The sequence below is a fragment of the Crocuta crocuta genome, unplaced genomic scaffold (genome assembly GCF_008692635.1).
Source record: "Crocuta crocuta isolate KB4526 unplaced genomic scaffold, BGI_CrCroc_1.0 scaffold371, whole genome shotgun sequence".
NCBI lineage: Eukaryota > Metazoa > Chordata > Mammalia > Carnivora > Hyaenidae > Crocuta > Crocuta crocuta.
The window spans coordinates 407,603-432,072 of record NW_027530617.1 but is presented as its reverse complement, the minus strand read 5'-3'; the positions used below and the strand labels follow the sequence as shown (position 1 = coordinate 432,072).

The 24,470-nt window shown below is 37.4% G+C and overlaps 1 long non-coding RNA gene across 1 annotated transcript; it reads right to left on the bottom strand.

Moving 5' to 3' along the window:
• Nucleotides 1-8,538: 8,538 nt before the first annotated feature.
• Nucleotides 8,539-23,603, bottom strand: LOC144234726 (uncharacterized). Its single transcript, XR_013336050.1, has 4 exons — nt 23,464-23,603; nt 22,137-22,208; nt 20,416-20,508; nt 8,539-8,681 (listed from the first exon to the last, which is right to left on the bottom strand). It is a non-coding gene; the product is annotated as an uncharacterized LOC144234726 (long non-coding RNA).
• Nucleotides 23,604-24,470: the final 867 nt, after the last annotated feature.

The following is a 24,470-nucleotide window of genomic DNA, read 5'->3' as shown; positions in this document are numbered from 1 at the left end:
CAAGATCTATGGAATGGAATCATTTTATAAGACCGCCACTCTCCCCCCTGCTATCACGTTCCACAGGCTTACCGTATTACATAGGCATTCTGTACCCACGTCACACATCCAGCCCCTCTGCCTCCTCTGCCTGAAGCCTGCAGTCCGAAGCAGCCAATCCACAGCACATCTTTTGCTTGAGGCAGTGGTTGGGTTTGGATCCTGTTGCAATGGCAGATTACCGAGTAGGAGAGAAAGCCCTCCTGCTTCCTCCTGCAGATATTCGGAGACCTCCCTATAGAGTTGTGTTTGCCTTCCTAAGAATCAGTGACTAAAGCTTTTGCTTCATTTTGAAAAGCAAATGTCCTTGGGAAATGTAAATTTCAAACAGTTACATTCATTCACACTTTAGACAGCAGAGTGCTCAAGGAGAAATTTCCCATGGAGGGCAGGAAAGGAACGTATGGACACTGCTTATACTTTAGTGATACCACAAGTGAAATACATATTCTACGGACATGGGAAGTTCAAGAGGAGTACAGGTCATATCATGAACAATGATTTACAATGAATTGGATGAATAATTACATTCATAACTTTTCTAGTGACAGATCATAAACACTAAAGGATGTGTGTTTGAAACATGTTTGAAAATAACTAATTGAAATTCAAGTGAAACCCATACATAATTTCAGTTAATAATAATAATCTGTTTCTAAAGAGTTAACATGTTATCAGATACCACAGGAATTTGTATAAGACTTCTCTTTTATGCAGAAGTAGCCTGATAGTAATACATAACATGTAAACTGTGGACACTGCCTAAAAATGTTTGCACATATGTTGACATAGGAAAGTAATTTAATTAAAACTATATTGTTAAGAAGATTTTGTAATCAGTCAAAGCTAATGAAATTCAAATATAATGCCTATTCCTATAATAAATAAGCCCAAACCTCCTCTATTGCTTGTTTAAATTTTTGTTATAATTTTTTAAAATAGTCAACTGGATTTTTCTTTTGTATTCATGTATTTTACTTTTTTATAAGATAGTAGAGATGTTTTTAGTTACTATCTATAAGTACATCTCTGCATAAGTAGATTATAAAAAATACAAGTAAAATGTTGAAGTTACATTAGATATAGTCATGATTGTATTTTAAATTTTGCATTGATTTTTAATCTCTAAAAGGAAGTTTATTTGATTTCTTCAGCATACCAGATGTGGATATATCATTTTGGTATGATTTTAAGTATTATCATCACACTTAAATTCCTCAACAATTGGTTACTATACTAGTTTTCTCAGACTGCCATAATAAAATACCATACACTAGGGAACCAAAATCACGGAAATCAATTTTCTCAATTCTGGATGTTAGAAAGTTCAAGATCAATTTTCCAACAGATTTCAGTTTCTGGTGAGAGTTCTTTTTGGCCTGCATATAAACTTGCCTCACGTGGCAATCTAATCTTTTTTCCTCTTATAATAAAGACAACAATTGTCTCAGATTGAGACCCTATTCTTAAGAATTTATTTTACTGTTATTACTCCTTGAAAGGCTCTGTCTCTAAATATAATTGCATTGGGGTTAAGGGTTTCAAAACATGAATTTGGCGGGAACGTAATTCAGTCCTTAGCAGAGATCTTTTAACATCTGTGTAGCTTATGCTTCTTCTGTTTAATCACTGCTTGGATTTGAATATAAATTTTAAAATATTTGAGTAAATCAGTGAGACATAAGCATGTACTTCTATTCTCCATCTGATTTGGGAATTTCAAACCTCTTCCTTTTTAAAGAAAAAGTACTTAAATATGTAAATTATAAATTTATATAGACTTATATGTATATATATTTATGTCTATTATAGATGGCCTTCCTTTATTAAATAACTTGAAGCCCATACTATACTTTTGGTTTTTGGAAGGAGTAACAAAAAGTAGCAAGATACTTACATATTTTATAACTGCAGGTACCAGTTACCTTTTAATATGACTGGGGTTTAAGAATATGAGTCTATATCATTCTAAACTTTTTCTCCCTCGTATGTAAGTAAATATATATTTAATAGCATTTCTTCCCCTGTATCCTTGTAAAATATATCCTGTTATTATTTTTGATGCTGCATTTGCAAATTCTGAAGTAGACTACTTTGCCTCTTCTCTCTTGGCAGCCACTGCTAGGTCCCTAGAAATGTTTCTTATTTTCTCAACCACTTTTAATTGTTCTTTTCTCTATTATACTGTGTCTTTCCTTCTAGACAGTGATAAACCGACTGCCAAAGTATAGTTGTTGATTTTTGTTTTTACTTAGAAGTCATCTTGCATAATGTGACAATTATATTTCATATAGATAAACTAAAAATCAATATTAGATTTTTCATCAGAATTGTTTTTAAGTCATAAGATAGAATTATTGTTACCCCACTTGATGGCATTTACTTTTCCTAGACTAGCTCCCCATTACTCCCTATTAGCAGACTGTAATATGCCATTTATTTGTTTCACTAGCTCAATGGGAAGTTTAATGGCTGTTATCAGTACATAAAATATTAGACTTTTAAAACAAAGTAAAAAATGTTACTACTGGGGTGCCTTGGAGGCTCCAGTGGTTGAGCGTCCAACTTCAGCTCAGGTCATGATCTCACAGTTCGTGGGTTCGAGCCCAGCATCGGGCCCTGTGCTGACAACTAGCTCAGAGCCTGGAGTCTGTTTCAGATTCTGTATCTCCCTCTCTCTCTGACCCTCCCCTGCTCATGCTGTCACTCTTTCTCTCTCTCTCAGGAATAACTAAAAACATTTAAAAAATGTTACTACTATAATTATGTATGATTTTTATTTTATTGCTCAAAATATATCTATAAAATAACACTTTCTCCATCCTAACTTGCAATTTTTATTCAAATAAAATGTATCAGTCCTTTCAGAGGCATTGTAACAAAGACCTGAGTGTCGGGCTGTTGGGTGACCATGTAACTAATTGTGTAAGAGTCTGCCTCTCTGATGGTTTCAGTCCCAGAATCAGGGTTGATACTAATCTGTATCTCAAATTCTTTAAAATAATAACTACAATTGTGCTAGAGGTGCTATCAGTGAGGTACCTTTTCTCATCTGAGTTTACAGGCCCATATTAATGAGAATACAAGGAAAGGGAAGAGTAATTCTGTGTCAGAAGCGGCAAAGTAATTTAAAAGGCAGTGTGACTTTCAAAGAAATTACGCTGTTTGGCAATTTAATCAACTCTTTGTTTATAAGAGTAATGGGATATATATTTACTCTCTTACAAAATATGAGCAGGTGAGGTTTGTGGAGAATCTGGTGACTTTTCAGAGCTCTGACCATAGAGATAGGCCCAAATTGGTATTTCTAATTAGATAATAAATGCTAAGCAGTACTTGAAAAAAAATTTTTTTGTTGCCTTGGACATTATAGGATCACATTACCAAAAGGACCATGAAGGTTACTTAATATTTTAAGTTCTTGTTTTTAATAAATAGTCCCAAAATGTTAGATAATTTTATCTGTTAATAGAGTAAATCAGTGTCACAATAAATACCCAGATATATTAATTCCAGAGCAAATCAAAAGTAATTCTTCAGTGTGTTTTAAATTTTTTCATTGATAAAATAAATGCCTTGTTGAATAATTATTTCCAATAAATCCTTGATAAATCCTTATTACGTAGTCTGACATCTAAACCTAGACTTTGCTGAGTATGTTCCATATAGCCCCCAGCCTCTTCCTACATACAAGTGCATGGCCTGAAATTCACTTATATTTACTTATTCAACAAATTAGGCCATAGTGACTTTTTTTGAGGATGACTTGATGTGACCCTTCAAAATCTAATCTCAACTTATGGATTTTTCTTTTCAATCTTTTCTTCTACTCCCACAGGACATCCTGTGAACTTCTAGAATTACAAAAAAAAAAAAAATCTATTCTACATACCTTCATTCTTTTGAAAAATGAGTGGGGTTTTTTTGTCTCTCTTGTACCCATTAGATGGGATTTTCCTTTTTCATGTATTAAATACAAGCACTAACTTAAATGTCAATTACTTATGGTTTCTTCATTTATCTCAGCCACCTGAATTCCTTCTGTTGGGCTTCTTTAGTAATTTGCTCATTCAGTACTATAATAGAGGGGAAAAAAAGAGGTAATAGATGATATTATCAGAGTATTTTCCATGTTCCAGATACAGTTTTAAGCAACTTAAAACTCTCAGCAGTTTCATGAAGTGGGTGGTAGTCAGACAGCAAGATGGCAGCCAACTGCCAAGTTGTATTCCACCAGAAGGACAGGCCTGTTTGTTGAGGGATGGCTGTATGCAGGAGTCATCTTCCAAGTTGACCTTCCAGAGCCAGATAAGCCTTTTGCTGCTGCAGCCCTGTTCAACATCTTGACAACAACTTCATGAGAGGCCCTGAACCAGAAGCAGCCAGAAAAGCTACTTCAGGATTCCTAAGGGATTTTCTTTTTCTTAAACTTCTACAATACTCTTCTAACTGAACTCTCTGCCTTCAGTATGTCTTCTCTCATTTTCACCTGCAAGTACTATGCTTTATTCTCTAAGAAGAAAGCCTGACTCCATTATACTCTCAGTAAAAACTCCTCCGTGGTCTCTCATCAACTTTTTATTTTAGTTCCTCTCTGTGTCTCTCCCACAAGCATCCACCACAGTTCTTTCCACCACATTGTCCATACAACAGATAAAATAGGCCTTCAAAGCTGTCTGTGCCTGATAGTTCTAGGACCTGTAAATATGTGATGTTACCAGACAAATGAGACTTTGGAAATCTTAGTTTAAGGACCTTAAAATATGGAGAACATCATGGTTTATCCAGATAGGCCAAATCTAATCACACGAGCCCTTAAAAACACAGAACTTTCTTTGGCTGGAGGCAGAGAGATATGAAAAAAGGAAAAATTGAACATTCATAGTGTGAGAGAGACTTGGCTCATTATTGCTAGAGGGTGAGGTGGGAAGGGAAAAGGAGGGCAAGTGGAAGGCATGAGAAAGAATGTGGGCATCTTCTAGAAGCAAAGACTGGTCCTCTGGCTGACAATCAGCAAAGAAACAGGGATCTTAGTCCTATGATAGGCTGAAATTCAATTTGATTAACAACTTGGCTGAGCTCCATACAGGTTTATATCCACAATCTCCATGAAGAAATGTAGCTGACAACTTGATTTCAGAATTCAAACCTGAAATCTAAGCAACAGGCCCTGTTGAACCATGCTACATAGAGACTTTGACCTACAGAACTGTAAGACTATAAATTGGTACTGTTTTGAGACACAAATTTGTTACAGCAGCAACAGGAAACTAATACATTCTAGCATCAGAAACCCCATAGTGGGGGTGCCTGGGTGGCTCAGTCAGTTAAGCAACTTACTTCAGCTCAGGTCATGATCTCGCAGTTTGTGGGTTCGAGCCCCACATTGGGCTCAGTGTTGACAGCTAGCTCAGAGCCTGGAGCCTGCTTCGGATTCTATGTCTCCCTCTCTCTCTGTCCCTCCCCTGCTCGTGCTCTATCTGTCTCTGTCTCTCAAAAAATGAATAAACATTAAAAAATTTAAAAAAAGAAAAAGAAACCCCATAGTGATATCTAAAACATATCTTCCTATTACCTACTTCCTTGCTTTAAACAGTTCTCTTTCCTATGCCTGTAACTTTTCCGTCTTTGAAAGATTCATTTTTTTTTTCTGTTTATATATTCTTTAATCTTCCTAATAACAAGATTAGTTGGGTTTTACATTTCCTAATGCCCCAACATGCTATTGGGATCTCTATTACTGTAGAGCAGTGCAGTGGTTAATATTGGTTAATATTAAAGTTAAAGAGAATAGAAGGTATTCCCCAGGTCTACCTACTACTACCACCTACTAGTTGTGCAGCTAAGTGTTATTTATTACAATGGCCCTTCCCTGATTATACTGAAATGATCTATTATTGAAACTATGTCTCGACGGTAAGATTCTGAGTGCACAGATCATGATTTATTCTTATGTGTTTTTCCAAGTTTAGATATAGTGCTACATAGTAGCCACTTAATTTCTGTTTACCAGACCAAATTCGTATACCAACCTGTTGTATCAGGCATGGAGAATATTTATCAGCGATATCTTAAGGCTCACTATGAACTTATCTAACGTTGTATTAAGTACATATCTCTACTTTACATATAAGGAAACCAAGGCATATAGGGGTTTAGTGTCCAAATTAATAGATGAGAGAGCTGTTTTCACACTGAAAATTCTTACTCCAAAGTCTACTTTTTACCTGCTCTATCACAGCACATTCTCAGCATGGAAATTCTCTCTTGCCTGACAGATTTCCTCATTAGTTATGAACATCAGACCTAGATCTGAGACTTGTCATCATTTACATCATGGGATTTAAGTTATGCACCAAGTAGTTCCTTATGCATAATTTGATTGGAGACATAAGAGGCCCAGTGAAATGGCCCTTCACTGATGCCTGAGCACCCCCTTACACCCTGAAAATTGTAGTGGACAACTTGATTGGGATTAATTACCATACTGTCATAAGTCTTCCTTTATAAAATGACTGTCCAGGGAATAAGAAGGTTATTCATGAGGAACAAGAGTTCTGTGACTTTATACTCTCCTATCAAGTATCCAGAGAGCTGCTCACAAGTGAAGCAGAATGAACAGAAGTAATTAAAGCAGCTATTGATAAGTATCAAGTCATTTTATTTTATGGAATTTGAATATGTTAGATGAGCAGTAAAGATAGAATTTTTGCCTGTCCTGAGTAACATCAGGCAAGTTAGTTGGAATATTCAATTCCAAATGTTTTTGTGGTGAACAGCACTTATTTTTTGCTTCCATGAAGACTGTTCCTTCCTGCCTGCTGGGTATCTGGATCTTGTCTATCCTTCAGAAATCAGCGCAGGTCTTTTCTATCCCTTATAACTCTCCCAGACTATAATGCGATATGCTAGTTTGAATAAATAAAAGTATAAAAATATAGTTTTTATTTAAAAATGACAATTGCATGTTGACCTTATATACTTGCTCTGAAGTCATCACTTATTATCTTCTTTACTCTTTTGCAGTTGAAGTGTTCTGAAAGTGCTCTGGAAAGCTATTAAGTAACCATACAAAAGCTCTGAATCATAATACATACAGAAAGTTATCTATACATATGTATGTGTGTAAGTTTGTATACACATGTATCTATATGCAGAGACTATACAATCTAGAAAAAAATATATTTTTTTTTTAAAAAAGGAAACGAATGCTAGTGTTCATTCAATACTTATTGAGTGTCAAATCCCCTTAGAGAGTTTAAGCACATTCTTTAATTTCAGTTGTAAGCTTTGAGTTAGGTATTCGTGCACCAATTTTAGAGACAAAAAGATTCAAAAACTTTAAATCGCTAAATGAGATCCATACATTTCATTATTATGAGAAATAGAGCTAGTTTTCACATCCACTCATTCTGTCTCCAAAACCTTCCCACAGGTGACCTTCTAAGCTCTTTTACCTTTTCCCCTTAAAAATTATTTTAATGTTTTATTATTTATTTTTAAGAGAGAGAGAGAGAGAGAGATAGAATGAGTGGAGGAAAGACTCAAAGAGAGGAAGACACAGAATCTGAAGCAGGTTCCAGGCTCTGAGCTGTCAGCACAGAGCTCAATGTGAGGCTTGAACTCACAAACCGTGAGATCATGACCAGAGCCGAAGTTGGATGCTTAAATGACTGAATCACCCAGGCGCCCCTTCTCTTCTCCCTTGTTAATGAGCATGGCAACTTTGAAGATGAAAAACGTTCATGAGGGAAAAAACCTGGATCTCTAAAATATGCACAATTTGAATCTTGTGAATAAAAAAATAAAATTCTATTGTACTAAGCTATGACAATTCAGAAGTTTATCTGTTCCAGAGACCAGTGCTATCTTAAATAAAACAAGTGCTTTGTATTGTGCTCTCATTGCATTCGATTTGTCACTGGCCCTAGCATGCAACATTTTGGAGATGAACCCTTACTTTAACATACTCTGCTTCTTTAAATTACCTTCTATAGAGATGGAAAACCTGCTCAATCTACCCAAAGAAAATTATTTAATAGCAATTCGTCAGATACTTTCTGGGTTAAGAAAGATTTTGGGGCTGCCTCTGTACCACAGATGAACTATTTCTGGCTTAGTGTACTTACTACCTAAATCGAGTGCGTAGGACACACTTACACAGAGATCAATTCCCTTGGCTTCCTGGAGCGACTGACAGGGTAGGCTCTTGGGTATTAGTTCTCTTGGATCCCACAGATCTTTGGTACCACTCCTGCCGGTAGCCATCAAGCCTGGCCCCTGACATGAGTCTGGTGGTATGAATGATACCTGGGGTGTGAGCGCCAAGGCTATAAACAGCAGCACAGAGCTCGAAGAGGTTAAAAACAAATGGAAGATTCTAGGTTTCCTCTCTGACATGTAACAAGGACGGACACCATCAGTCCCATCCCCACAACAAGAAAAAAAGCTGAACTGAGAAGATCCATCTAAAGAAGTTAAATAACTTTCCAAGCTGTATCTGGTAGTGAATGGAGGCCCTGTAATGTATACCCTGTAGTTTATGATGCAGGGCTGTTCCTTAAAGAGCAACGTTGTGCATACAGGCTAAGATGAAACACAAGGTGAGATGTGATCTCCATGTTATCGGCATAGATAAATATCTGCAAAGGAGAAAAGAGAGAAGATATATTTTTTAAATAGCTTACTGTCAAGTTGGTTTCCATATAACACCCAGTGCTCATCCCCACAAGTGCCCTCCTCCATGCCCATCACCCCCTTCCCCTACCCTCCAACCCCCATCAGCCCTCAGTTTGTTCTCGGCATCCAAGAGTCTCTCATGGTTTGCCTCCTTCCCTCTCCCCCACTATTTTTCCCCTTCTACTCCCCCACAGTCCTCCGTTAAGTTTATCCTAATCCTCCTATATGTGCAAACATATGGTATCTGTCCTAAGAGAGAAGATATTTTAACAGTTAACATTTTTTAGTATGATCCACCACATGAAACATACATAAGAGCTTTAAATACTTGTTTTTCACACTATACTTCCTTTCTCTTCCAGGAAGATCTTTATTACATCTTAAATTTTTTTTTAATGTTTATTTATTTTTGAGAGAGAGAGACAGACAGATCATGAGGGGGAAGGGACAGAAACAGAAGGAGACACAGAATCTGAAACAGGCTCCAGGCTCTGAAATGTCAGCACAGAGCATGATGCGGGGCTTGAACCCACAAACCATGAAATCATGGCCTGAGACAAAGTTGGACACTTCACCGACTGATCCACTCAGGCACCCCAAATCTTGATTACATCTTGTGGCACGTATCACAAGGTTACTGCTATGTGATGTTGTGGAATTTAAAATGATGCCATTGTAACTTCTCCTTTAATACTAAGGAATTAAGAGCAGACAAATGTAATCAATTATGGTACCTGTTAATCAAATGATTTATTATGTTATTTATTTTATTAATTAATTTATGTACATTTACATTAAGACATTTTTTAAATGTCTATTTATATTTGAAAGTGAAAAAGAGACAGAGTGCAAGCAGGGGACTGGCAGAGAGAGAGAGAGAGACACAGAATATGAAACAGGCTCCAGGCTCTGAGCTGTCAGCACAGAGCCAGACATGGGGCTTGAACCCACAGACCACAGACAGGATCATGACCTGAGCCAAAGTCGGATACTTAACCAACTGAGCCACACAGGCACCACAATGATATACATTTTTAATGCACTGTTTTCAACTTTTTTAACTTTGCATTTTCCATTTGTGAAAATTTCTCAGAACTATACTATCCATTCTCAATGTGCATTATTTGAACAATGGCTATTATTCTAATTCCCAGGAGTCCAATTGTATTATTTTAACAATGGATATCCTATTGTGTCTCTTAGATATAAATAATAATCTAATATTTAATATCTCCACTCACAACTACTGCTACTCTACTTTCTCCTACCTTGCTCTTAACAATGTCTAATGTTACCACCCCGTGTTTGTCGTTTCTTCAGTCCTATGCTCCTCTCCTGCCTCACAGGGCAGTTTCTCAGCCTCCTCTTGGCTCCAAACTTGCTCCCTATTGGCTGATTCTATTTTAGAATCCAGCAACATTTCACCATTTTGCTAATATAAAAAACAGCATATTCCACCACAATTTCATTTTGTCTTTTGATAGACTGCCTTCGAAACTGTTATTTGATATTTTTAAGTGTTCACTTACTTATTTTTAATTTTTTAAAATGTTTTATTTATTTCTGAGAGAGACAGACAGTATGAGCAGGGGAAGGTCAGAGAGAGAGGGAGACACAGAATCCGAAACAGGCTCCAGGCTCTGAGCTAGCTGTCAGTACAGAGCCTGACGCGGGGCTCCAACCCACGAACTGTGAGATCATGACCCGAGCTGAAGTTGGGTGCTTAACCGACTGAGCCCCGCAGGAACCCCTAAATGTTTATTTATTTTTGAGAGAGAGAGAGAGAGAGAGAGAGAGCGCAAGCAGGGAAGGGGCAGAGAGAGAGGGAGACACATAATCAGAAGCAGGCTCCAGGCTCTGTCAGCTCAGAGCCTAACACGAGGCTTGAACCCACTCACTGAGATCATGACCTAAGCCAAAGTAGGACACTTCACCGGCTGAGCCACTCAGGTGTCCCCCAAAGCTGTTATTTGATTTGGAGTGTAGAGAAAGAAAAAAAATACAAGCAGAACAAGAGAGCACAGGAATTCAAACATCGTTTCTTTATCATTCTTTCTCTGAAAGAAATAGCAATAGTCTTGTTTAAATCTTGTCATTCTAAAGAGACACAATGGGGCCGCCTGGATGGCTCAGTCAGTTAAGCACAATGACACTTCATTTGAGCTAAAGTCATGGTCTCATGGTTTGTGAGCTCAAGCCTCATATCAGCTCCACATTGATAGTGTAAAGCCTGTTTGGGGAACTCTTCCTTTCTCTCTCTACTCCTCCTCTACTCACATTCTTTCTTTGTGTCACTCAAAATAAATAACTTTAAGAAAAGATAAATAGGGGAACCTGGGTGGCTCAGTCTGTTAAGCATCTGACTTCAGCTCAGATCATGATCTCACAGTTCCTGGGTTCAAGCCCCACATTGGGCTCTGTGCTGACAGCCAGCTCAGAGCCTGGAGCCTGTTTCAGATTCTGTGTCTCACCTGCTCATGCTGTCTCTCTCTCAGAAATAAATAAAACATTTAAAAAATGAAAAAAAAAAAAGAAAAGATAAATAGACACAAGTGAACCTCAATATCCACTTGTTTTCAAGAGGCAGCACAGAAAAAAAAAATAGCAAAGGAAATTCAACTTTCTTGTTTCCTTTGCTGGAAATACCTCAGGTTTGCTTTCACTGTCTTATGCAAACAAGCTCAGGGAATACTGGTTCATGGAAGCCAAGAAAAATCTTTGTAAAACATGCAAAGAGTGTTCTCTTCACCAGTTTCATGGATACATAGTGAGAGATCCAAAACAAAGATGAAACTACACACTCGTTCTGGAAAGAAGTTAAGAGTGACAACAGGTAACTTGTGAAATGCCAGTGCCATGGTGGAAAATTCTTCCATGGGCAAGAGGAATGAGTGAGTCGGTTGGAGAAAAGACCTCAGCAGAGGTCAGAGCAGGGTTAGAGACCATCTATGGGGGAAAATATATCTTGAAGAAGGGGTGGAGGGAGCGCTGTCAGAGGCAAAAAACAAAAACAAAACATAAAACACAGAAAACCTCGCTAGGAAAATGCAGCTATAAGAGAATGACCATGACCATAGATCATAGAACACTAATAATTGAACTTGGGTGTCAGAACCTAAGAAAACAGAGAGTAAACACACAAATTCCTAGCTATACATCACATGGCACCTTACAGAGTCTCACCTGGTAAGTCATTTACTACAGGTACTAACAAGTATTTACTTTTTTGTTCATTTATTTAGCATACAGGTGCCGAACACAGCTCTAAATACAACTAAGTTGTATTGGCATTGATGCAATCAAGAATCAGAATATTTCCATGATTATAATTCTTTCTCATGTTGATCTTTTAAGCTGTTCTGACTTCCCTCCTGCCTCCACTTCCTACTTAGCCCATGGTCACCACTCATTCATTCTTCATTTCTGTAATGTGTCATTTTAATAAATGTTATATAGGGGCACCTGGGTGGCTCAGTCGGCTAAGCGTCTGACTTCAGCTCAGGTCATGATCTCATCACTTGTGGGTCCGAGTTCCCCGCATCGGTCTCTGTGCTGACAGCTCAGAGCCTGGAGCCTGCTTCGGATTCTGTGTCTCCCTCTCTCTCTGCCCCTCTCCCACTCGCAGTCTATCTCTCTCTCAAAAATGAATAAATGTCAACATATTAAAAAAAAAATGTTATATAAATANTGGAGCCTGCTTCGGATTCTGTGTCTCCCTCTCTCTCTGCCCCTCTCCCACTCGCAGTCTATCTCTCTCTCAAAAATGAATAAATGTCAACATATTAAAAAAAATGTTATATAAATGGAATCATACAGTATGTAACATTTGGGATTGGCCTTTTATTTTTTCGCTCAGCATAATTCTGTGTAGATTTATTCACTTGTCACTTGTGTTGATAGTTCATCCCTTTTAATTTCTGAGTAATATTCCATGTCCTACATTTTGTTCATTATTCACTCATTAAAAGTCATTCAGGTTGTTTACAGTTTTAGGCTTTTGCTAATAAATCCACTATGTGTATTCATTTGATAGGTTTTTGTGTTAACATGAGTTTTTATTTTTCTGTGATAAATGCCCAGCAGTGCAATTGCTGGATTGAACGGTAGGTGCCTACTGAGGTTTTAAGGTGTCAGACTGTGTTTAGAGTGGCTGTACAATTTTGAATTCTCACTAGCAATTCAGTTACTACTCACCCTCATCAGCATTTAATGTCACTAGTTTGATTTTCAGTATTCTGATAGATGTGTAATGATATTTCATTTTGTGCTTTTGATTTGCATTTACCTAATGGCTAATGATTTTGAACATCTTTTTCCTGTGCTTATTTGCAATTGTTGATATATCACATCATTGCTTTTGCCCATTTTCTTACTTTCTTTTCTTTTTTAAATCTATTTAGATTTGAGAGTCTTTAAATTTGAGAGTTCCATTTTTTCAGATATATGGGTTGCAAATATCTTTCCCAGTCTATAGTTGTCTTTTCATCTTTTTCATAAGATTCTTCAGAGTTAGCATTTTTAAAGTTGATGAATTTCAATTTATGAATTTTTCCTTTTATGTAAGATGCTTTTGGTGCCAAGTCTAAGAAATTTCTTCTGAACCCTAAAGATTTTGTCTTAGTTTTTTACTTCCTAAAAGTGATACAAAATGAGTTAATTATTTGATAACATTTAAGTCTGAGGTTAAGGTGTTTTCTTTATTTTTCTTTATTTTGTTTGCCTGTGAATGGTCAAGTGCTCTAGCACCCTTCTATTTGCTTAGGAAGACTGTCTTTCCTCTATTGCACCCTTTTGAATCTCTGGAATAAATCTCACTTGATTATTATGTATCATCTCTTTATATGTCAGTAATTCTATTTGCTAATATTTTGAAGTAGTTTTGTGTCTATATCTATGGGTGATATTGGTGTGTAATTTCTTTCTTTGTACTATTTTCATCAGGTTTTGCTATTGGTGTAATACCAGCTTCATAAAGTGAAGTAGTGATTATTGCCATCTCTTCTATTTTCCGGAAGAGATTGTGTAGAATGTGTGCTAATTTTTCTTTAAACATTTGGAAGAATTCTCCAATGGAACCATCTGTGTTTAGAGATTTCTCTTTGGGGAGAGATTTTACTTACAGATTCAGTTTCCTTAATAGTTAGAGGGTTATTAAATGGTCTATTTCATACTGTGTGAGGGTGGTGCCTTGTATTTCTCAAGGAATCGTTCATTTTATCTAAGTTATTAAATGTAGCATGTAGAGCTGATTGTTGTAAACATTTATTATCCTTTGAGGTCTGCAAGCTCTCCAGTGATACCTTCTTTTCATTCCTTACTGGTTATTTGTGTTTTCTCTCCCTTCTGTCTTGTCAGTATTGGCAGACATTTGTCAAATTTATTAATCATTTACCTCTTTGTTTCACTAATTTTCTCTACTGATTTTCAGTTTTCAATTTGATTGATTTCTACTTCTATCTTATTATTTCCTTCCCATATTTGCGTTTGGTTTGTCTTGCTTTTCTTAACATAAGTTCTTGAGGTGGTGTTGGGAGCCATTTCTGAACTCACTAAGTTGAGAAAAACTTCTTTTTGAGGTTAAGGTAAGTTTGCACAGACTCTTACCATCAGATGATGACCAATATTCCCACTCACCCCCACTCAATTGTTTCTGCTTGAGCATCGACCCCCAAGGCACCTTGTTGATTTACTGGGAGTGACTTATTCTGGCCTAGGTATGCTGATTGCACTTTGTGAAGGAACTTACTGTAGGAACTTCTTTTGTGGTTATGGGAGCAACATTGCGCTCCTGAAAGGCCTGTTTTTCTTAATACCTCCCATTAAGTGATAAACAGGCTATTGACCCCTCCTCACAAAGAACTAACTTTTGCCTTTACTATGCTAAAGCATCCTGTTTATATTTGAATGCCACTTCTGGGCTGTTCCCCATACACCTATGCATATCAATGTTCTGGAAAGTTTCTACTGATCAAAAAATTTATCATCAGAATGCCACTTTTGTGTCGTCCCCCAAACACTAAATCATAAAGTAAAGTTGAATCTCAGACAGTGAGGAGAGGCCTGGCTGGTGACCAGAAAGAATCCTGTGCCTCTCTCATCCCTCCCTCGCCTACACCGTCCATCCTTCAGGGACCCTGGACCAGCCAGAGCAGGACTCAGGCAAGGTGGAATTACAGAGTATGGACTAGAGACTTTTCCTCTTTTCTATACTGTGCATATAGTGTTACAAATTCCCCTCTCAAAATAGCTTTAGCTATGTCCCAAAATTTTGATACATTTTTTAAAATTTTCTTTAGTTCAGTGTATTTGCTGATTTCTCTTGAGAATACCTCCTTGTCCTATGGAGTATTTAGAAGTGTTTGGAGATTTTCCTGTTGTCTTTCTAATATTGATTTCCAGTCTGAATTCATTCAGCTGGGAGAGCACACCAAGTATGATTTCAATTTTCAAAAGAAATTTTTAAAAATATTGATATGTGCTTTATGGCCCAGCATATGATCTATCTTGACATATGATCTGTGTGCCCTAGAGAAGAATGTGCATTCTACTGCTGTTGGGTGTATGTTCTGTGTCAGTTTGATCCTGCTCATTGACAATATTTTGAGTCCTTTATATCTTTGATGGTTTTCTGTCTAGTTGTTCTATTGAATAGTATTGTAGTCTCCAACTATAAGTATGTACTTATAGATTTTTCCTTTCATTTCGAACAGTTTTTGTTTCGCATATATTGCAGCTCTAAAATTGATGCTTACACATTTAATATTTATACTTTCTAATAGATTAAACCTTTCATCATTCTATAATGTCTCGCTTTTTGTTTGGTACTTTTTCTTCTGAATTCTAGTTTACCTGTAATTGATACAACCTTGCTGTATTATTTTGATTAATGGTTGCATGATATAGTTTTTTATGTTTTTACTTTCAACCTGCATATATCATATATTTTAAATGAATTTCTTAAGGAAAAAAAGTTGGTTTGTGTTTTCAGTCAATTCTGCCAATCTCTTTCTTGTTATTAGTATATTTTTAGGCCATTTACATTTTATGTGGTTATTGATATCATAGGGCTTAGGTCTTTAATTGTATTTAATGTTTTGCTCTCTATTTATTCCTGTTTACCACTACTGCTATAATAAATTATTACAAACTTAACAGCTTAAAACTACATATATATTATATGTATATTTATATATAATATATAATACATATGTATATATTATAGATAAATAATATTTAATACATATAAATAACATATATTGTATATTTTGATTATATTATAATTTTGCAACTCAGAATTCCAGTGACAGCTTGGCTGGTTACTTTGTTCTGGTTCTGACAAGGATAAATCTAGACATTGCCTTGCCTGGGCAATTAACTGGAGGCTCAGATAAAATCCAGTTTCAAGCTCATTCATATTGTTAACAATACTCATTTCCTTGAACTGGAGGCCTAAGTGAAGTTGCTGTTTTCTTGTTGCCTGTCTTCCAAAAGACTTTTCCAGCTCTGCAAGCTGCTTGTATCCCTTGTCATTTTGTCCTCTCCATTTTAAGATTAGCAAGGGCATGCCCAATGAGCTTTTCTCACACTTCTAATCTCTCTGATTTGTTATCTCTTACATCTCTTCAATCTCAGTAGGAAAGAATTCTGCTTTTAAAGGCTCATGGAACACCATTAACCTCATCAGGATAATCCAAGATAATAATCTATCTATTTTGAGATCCATAACCTTAACCATATCTGCAAAGTTCCTATTTGCCATATAATATTTTGCAGTCACACAAAAGAGATTAAAGCATACGTCTTGGGCAGTCATTCTGTTTACTGTCGGGATGTTAGAAATTTTTCTGTTAGGGGAGATGCTTGACATTTAAAGTGCCATTTACTATGGAAAGATCATGGACTAACAACAGCCTGAAAAGAAGTTGGATGCTTGGCTCATGTCTAGACTCTGAACAGTTTTGTAACTTGGAAACAAATATGGTGTTTGGTAGAGTAGGATATAGAGCTGCATCAGCCCTGACCCATCAGTTGTGTAGAGTAAAAAGCTGGAAGCCACAATTAATTCCTAGCATCTCATTAATTTCAGAAAGAAATTTTCAGCCTTTGTTACTCTTCTTTGCTGAATGCAACATTTAATGAGTGTGCAACCTCCTCATGGATTAGCATTAACAGAAACTAAAAGTTCTCTTGTTCAAAATCCAGGCATTAAGTTTGAATAGTTTGTTGTAGTGTGTATGTGTCTAGTTTGTATTGTATAGTATATTTCTTTCCCTTTCCAGAAGATTTTTTTAAACATACCTGAGATTTCTCTGTATTTATTCTGTTCTTTTGAGAGAGGAAATCATAGCACATCAGTCTTACCCATAGCCTTCTTTGGGAAACATTAAAAATAATAGTAATAGTAGTAATAATAATAGTAACAACAACAACAATAATAATCTAAACCAAAAAAATAGCACTGGCTACAAAATATGCAAATCTGTATTCTTCATTTGCCCCTATTTCATCCTACCTCTCTTAGTTTTTCCTTCTCCTCCCCTAGCTTAAATAATGCCACTACTATATATCTGGTTGTCCTCACTAGATCCCTAAATTATTCATTTTTCTTCACCATTGCTTATACCTCTCACAACCTTCTCTATCTTAAATTCATAGCCTGGTCACTCATTTAATACATTTTGAGTACCGCCTACATTCTAGGACCTGAGTTGGGAGCTGGGAATCCAAGAGAGAAAAATACAATAGGTAAGGCCTGCATCCTCCAATCCAAGAGACACTGCCTTAATTTGGGCCCTCATCATCTTCCCTGGTACTAACGTGCTTATCTGATGTCCATTTCTCCACTCTCTTTTGCAGCAATTTATCCTCTCCTGTCAGAGTGATAGTGATCTGTGTACAACATACATGTAAAAAAATATGTAAATACGTGACTTTATTTTAATTTTTTATTTACATGAAAAAGAAGTTCAATTCAAACTACAAATTTCAGGTTTATTTCTGGATTTAGGTGTGGCTGAATTCAGTCATTACTCATCTAACTTTAGACTCTGTTCACCGATCCCTATAGCAAATTGTCACCAAACAAATGTGAGTCATTTTTACTCAATCCTCAATCAATCTCTGTTACCACGAGGATAGAAACTTCTGGCTGACAGGCATAGTTCACATGCCCACTCCTGGAGCAAAAACCCAGACTCATGTTGACTATAAGTGAAGAAGGGTTGGATCTCTGAAAGGTAAGTGTGGTACAATTATTAGAAAACTAAAAAGGCAGAATGGGAGGGAGGGAGCAAAGGCTGGGTAAACAAAATCAACCTAGGTCTACTAAATCTGCTTAAAAATTAGTACAAGTCATCATTGCCCAGATCCTTGGCTTGGTATACAAGCTTTTGTCCAAGATGGCCCCAGTCTACTTTATCATCCTTTTCCCTGCCATGTCTCTGTTGGCAACTTGTTATTCAGTGATACCAAATTACCATCATTTTCTAAATATTCTGTCAACCTTTCCACCTCTACATCTCTGCTATGGTTATTCTCCGACTGAAATGCCCCCTCACCTTCCTCTCCTAGAGCACTCCATGGGAAAAGTTTTCCCTCATTCTACAAGAATTCTAATTCCTATTTGAACACACTTCCTTGTCTCTCCCTCACAAGCAGAATAAATTTACCACTTTTTTTTTTTCCGATTGTGTTTCACCCTGTATTGCATTTTAGCCTGAATTATTTCTGGCAAAGTCCCATTTACATTCCTTTCTGCCTCTTCAACTATCAGTTGCCAACTATCCATGTATCTTAAAGTCTGCCGTATTCATCCCTCCATTTTAATGCTTGCATAATGTGAACATATTAGATTTTAGTAAATTTGTGTTGAATTATAAACAGAGTAAAATAAGATCTGTAAATCTGACCTTAATTTAAAAAGCCAAAATAATAGGACTTATCTTTAGATATTTTCTTTTTAAAGATATTTTTTAATATTTATTTGTTTTTGAGAGAGAGAAAGTGTGAGCAGTGAAGGGACAGAAAGAGAGGGAGACAGAGTCCGAAGCAGGCTCCAGGCTCTGAGATGTCAGTACAGAGCCTGACATAAGGCTCGAACTCATGAACTACAAGATCATGACCTCAGCTGAAGTTAGACGCTTAACTGACTAAGCCACCCAGACAACTCTCTTTAGATTTTTTCTGAATGTAAAACTGGACTGGGTATTTTGTGGGTGAAAAGTGCCCAAGATATGACTTGTTACAGACATTTGCTAACAATGAATTCCATTTATGGTTCCCTGGGTTTGTATCTATTATTTCCTAGTGATTAAATACAATATATTCTACTGCTGCAGTGACAAATTTGTCAAGGGTGATGACAAGGGCCTTTATTTAAATAACTTCACAACAAACAGAAATAGATTCCCCCTACAGGCCTTGAAGACTGGCGTGAAAACATAGAGCACTATTTGGCCAGGTAGACAGTTGTGATCCATCTGCTCAGTGATCCAAAAGCAACTATTAAAAAAAGAGCAAAGGAAAACAAATATCCCAAGTTTCCCTCTATAAACTCTGTTTATATAGCAGGAGAATCGGTGTTAAATTTGTTCTTGGTAGGGATGAGGAGTGGAAGATTTACGAAGTCATACAAGTTGGGAGACTTAGCCTGGACAGTGGACAGTGAGAAGAGCTTCTAAATAGCAACAAACTTACAGATGGCTGTCACGTATCTTTTTGTATCATTTACAGTCTGTTAGTGTTTGATGTTCAGTGTTCTGTGTTCTGTGCTCTGTTGCTAATCCTGAGTTTAGGAGCTCAGAGACATGGAGCAGTCACCAAATATCACACCGTAAGAGTGAAGCTGTCATATGGGGCCTCTGACTCCCAGGCAGAAATGCGTACTAACCCATCATTTATGCCCTGTCTACTTCCTAAAAGGATTCGTAGCAGCTTTCAATAAGATGCACTTAAACAACATGACACAAATATCATGATGTAGGAGAAGATTTTGCCTATCCACTGTTTGTTGACCTAGTTTATCCTAACAAGCTCTTCTTTGAGGTCTTTCAGGCTGCTTATGAAAATTCCAGAACTCATCCTTCAATGAGCAGGATATATACCCTGCTCTTGCCCTCACTGAGTTTTGCCTGAAGAGTGAAAGCAACTAGCTGGTAAGGTCAATTTTCAATCAATGAAATGCTCCCTCTCTTAGCTCCTAAAACTGAAGTGTGTGTATTCATATGATAAGTAATTTATTTGTAATTAAATCAACAGCAAGCTAAATTTGAATACAATTAAGTGGCACCTGGGTGTCTCTGTCAGTTAAGACCTCTGACTTCAGCTCTGATGATGATCTCACAGTTTGGGAGTTGGAGCCTGACCCCGGTGGGGCCCTCCAGCTCAGAGCCTGGATCCTGCTTCAGATTCTGTGTCTCCCTCTCTCTCTGCTCCTCCTCTCCACATGCTCTGTTTATTACTCTCAAAAATAAAATAAACACTAATTTTTAAAATTTAATTTGAATACAATTAAAAAGCCATACAATGCAACTAAAATAGAAGACCCTGGACCTCAACTTCTCCAATAATATTACAGGGAATGATGACCCTGGCTCTTTACTTCCAGCAGTGAACCCGCCATGAGTGTATATTTAGTAGACATCACACATCCCAGCTGAATGGCAGCTCTTCTCTCTCCTTGGTACTCCTTCGCCTCACCTGTTTCTGATCCCAGATGCTCATGTGATCTTTATTTTCTGCATGTCATTCACTTACTCTTGGGAAATGTATGCTTTCTTCTGTCACAGTAGCCTAAAAGAAAAAAAATTATAACTGTCTATAATTTTATGTCAATATATTACATTTGTTATTATTTTTAGGATAATCTCCTCCCATGATCTATGACTACTACCTTCCCTCATTAGAGCTCTTTACATTAGTGCCCTATGCTTTCCCATCAGTTTGGTATCTTCCCTCCTTAGTGAACTTCAGCCCTTCTTACAACTTTCCCCACAAATTCTGTCTTTTTTTCACTTTCCACATATTACCTGAAATACTTTATTTATCTCAGCCTGTTATTTAAAGATCCCTAAGTTTTGAAGTAAAATAGACATATCTTTGTATTAAATGATCTTCCCCAATATTAATATTTTGGGTCTTCCCAAGTAAGAAGATGCTCTTTAAAAAAATGGTCAGAAGGATTGGATCTAGTGATAAGCCATTTTGTTAGTAGCCTAAGAAAGAATATATTTAACATAGACTTGAAGAAACAATGGATTTGCCTGATTTAATATCAGGAAATTTCATTTCTGGAGGAAGCATGATCATCGGTTCAGAAACCAGAGTTCTCAATAAAATTCTCAGCTCCATTATTCACTCATGATAACTTGAACACATTATTTGATATTTTTCAGCTTTATTGTTCCAGTGTTAAAAGTAGATAAGAATCCAACTCTCAGAATTTTAAAGACATCAAGAAATATAATTTCCCATCTTCAAAAACCTGAAACTGACCAAGAAAGGATTGTCTTTTAGTCACTTTCCCCCCTTTTTTGGGCAGCTCTCAGTTTTTGGTACTCTTCTTCTTCACAGAATTTGTAGATCCACTCTAGATACATATTTCTAATGTTAGCATCCGTCCTTGCCTAAAGCTAAGATTTGCTTTGCATATGCTCTATGAGGGTGGGGGAGGAATGTAGAGGCTTCATAAGAACATATCTGTAGGCAATCTAGTATTTGCTGCGTGAAGAAACATTCAGGCATAGGCATGATTTTAGAAGTGGCATAAATAAGTGCATTATAGATAGCCAGGCACTTTTGAATTAAAATTAGGATCGCTGAAGTTAGTTCATTCATGTGTTCATGGGTCTCTGGTGGACTGAGTCTAATATCAAATAGCTATAGGCGCTGGGCATACAATTCTGGGCAAGATCAGGACCACCCTCATAGAGCTTATGCTGAAGCTCTAGCCTGGATTTAGAATCCAGGAGCTGCCAGAATAGGTCTAGAGGATGTCTATCAAAGTCTATAATGGTGTAAATCTTAAAGGCCTGTTAAAATCTAAAATGCACAGTGCTCACACTCAAAAAGATGAGGCATATGCTTCAAAAGCACTGGCCCTGGGAAGCATATGTATCAGGTGTTCACTTGGCATTATATTTTTGAAAATTTGTGGAGAAACCTATGCAAAATCCATTCACATCACTGCCTCTCACCACTCCAACTTCTCTTTTAATACCTTCCTGTCAAGTGGCTTGGAAAAGCAATGGGCAATTTTAGAATACAGCTGAGGAACAACTGCATGAAAGATACTTGGTTTCCATTTAGTAAAATATGATTCTGGGGCTGCAGTCATATCGGTTCATATATGTGTTTTATGAGTCATCTTTTGGTGTAGAAATGGCTTCTGGGATTTTCCCCACCCTTTGCCTGGTACTTACCTGGCAAATTGATGTGAGGGTGTGGGGCCCAAGGTCGTGTTGTAGCATGAACATATTCCATGGTGCTTAACACTGGAAATAAGGGAATAATATGTCAAGGGTGAGGTTTGAAACACAGATAGCCAGAAGTTACTTTCTGGAAATCTTATAGCTCCTATGTGAAATAAGCTTGAGAGAAACATTTCCAAATTTGAAAATGCTCCTGAAGGTTTAGTTGATATTACCAAGCTCAAGTTCTGAAGCTTCAGAAGCTTTTTGTAAAAATCAGTCATATTTCTAATAACTGTGTGACATAAAAGACTGCCACTTGTCAAGAGGGGTGGGGGTGGAAGCAGATAGGAAGGGGTTAAGGAGTGAAGGTGTGTGAGCAAGTGAGAGCAGCCAAGAAGTGGTGCTCCCACATTCTGCAGGGAGGGGGCTGTAATTTGAAGTGAAAGGTTTCCATGACCACTGCTGTGCTAATTGGCATTAGCATTGTATAGTGCTGGCATTTTAAGTTAAAATTACTGCCCAGTGCATACTCCTACTGTTGTTATTAAAAGGCTCTCCTACCTCATGATTTAGAGCTGTTAGTCCCAAGAAATAGGTTTAGATGTTTCAGTGGAACAATTTTTACCTTTTCCTTTTCTTCTTCTTAAAATTTCTACCACTTCTGCCTCTTACATGAGTTTCTTGGAGTCTTTTTGAGAAAGAATACCCCCATATTGGGGATAGTGTTCATTTTCCAAAAAGTTTATAATGTGCAATTACATATAAATCACCTGTCACCGTACGGCTATCACAGAAACTCCTACATGGTAGGAGATATTTTATTATCTACTTACTACCTTCAGACTCATATAATTTGTCTAAGTAAAATTATATTTCCATGTTTATGTATTAATGCATTGCTTCAGAAATGGCTGTCTGGATGTCTAAACAAATTATTAGATATGTTTGGGATGGTAGATGGTATGACATAAAATATATTATGTGGATATATACTATTTGTAGAGCACAAAAGCTACTATAAAGTACCTTAAGATACATATGCATGTGTGTGTATGAGTGTGTGTTTAGAGAATAGTGTGCACATCATTTTAAAAAGGTGACTGAGTTGAATTGAGAAAGAGACACTCAACTTCCCCCCCCCACCCCCCGCCAACAGAAGAGTGAGAAGTAACTATTAATTTTCTAGTTGCTTGCTTTTTTCCCCTGTGGATGTAAATAAGAGTATACATCTGACAAAATTTCATCACAAACAACAACTCTTAGATTCCTATCAGCAAAAGTATTTTCAAGAAGATACATTGAAATGTTATACCCAGATCACAGTATCCTCACCTACCAGAGACCACCGGGGAGACCGAGTCACGCATGTAAAGGCAAAGGGCTTTATTATGGGCTCGAGCTCGGGCTCACAGACTTCACCAGGGCCATGGATCCGTGCTGAGAGCCCCGAACAAGGACAGAGTAGGGTTTTTATGGGGTTTGTGACGGGGGAGTTACAGAAGTTGTGACATGGGAACAGTGATCCAATCATAATTATACAACATCATTGACAGCGGGTTTGACCATACACATTGTCTAGAGTATTCGTTACTTTTGGCGGGATCCAATTACAACGTTTAGAGTACCTTTAAATTCAACCAATCACAGAGCGAGCCTAGGGTCTTGTTCAGTGACTAACAGGTTAACTTTAACATTAGGTAACAGGGTCCTATCTATAGTTTCTATCTCCAGGCCTCTCCCTTAGTAATGTGGAGGGTGGTCGCTGGCCTTTCCTGATTGGGTGTTGCAAGGGTGGTTTCTCCTGCCTTGGGCAATGTGTAACTGCCTGATAGTTTCGGGGAAGCTGAAACTCAGGCCTTCTAGTTTAGAGGGGAAACTTAAAGCCTGTCATGGAGTCAGTCTGGTTTAGACGTTAAGACTTGTGTCCTTACAGAAAAGAATCTGAAATTGGAGTGGAAAGATGCAGTGTCAAGGACAGAAAGAGGTAGAATAAATTTTGGCTTCCTAGAGGGAGAGGCTGTTGTTAGACCTCCCTTTCCAAAGGAGAATTCCAAGAACAAAGCCCACAAAACACAAAAGGAGTTGATTATTCAGGTTTATCTTAGTCCGGGCCTGCTGGCCCCTCCCAAGCACCCGGAAAAGTCCTCAGAAGAGCGCTCCGCGGAGCCATAGCTCAGGGTTTATATAGGGAGAGGGGTGAAGCCGGTGTACAGAAGCGAGAATTTTGCAGTTAGAAGTGGGGGTTGCTTAACAGTTGCTTGAAGAACATGTTTGACCATTCTAATCACAATGTTCACTAAAGATTTACATCTCAGGGGCTTGCTGCAGCCGGGAGGAGCTAGG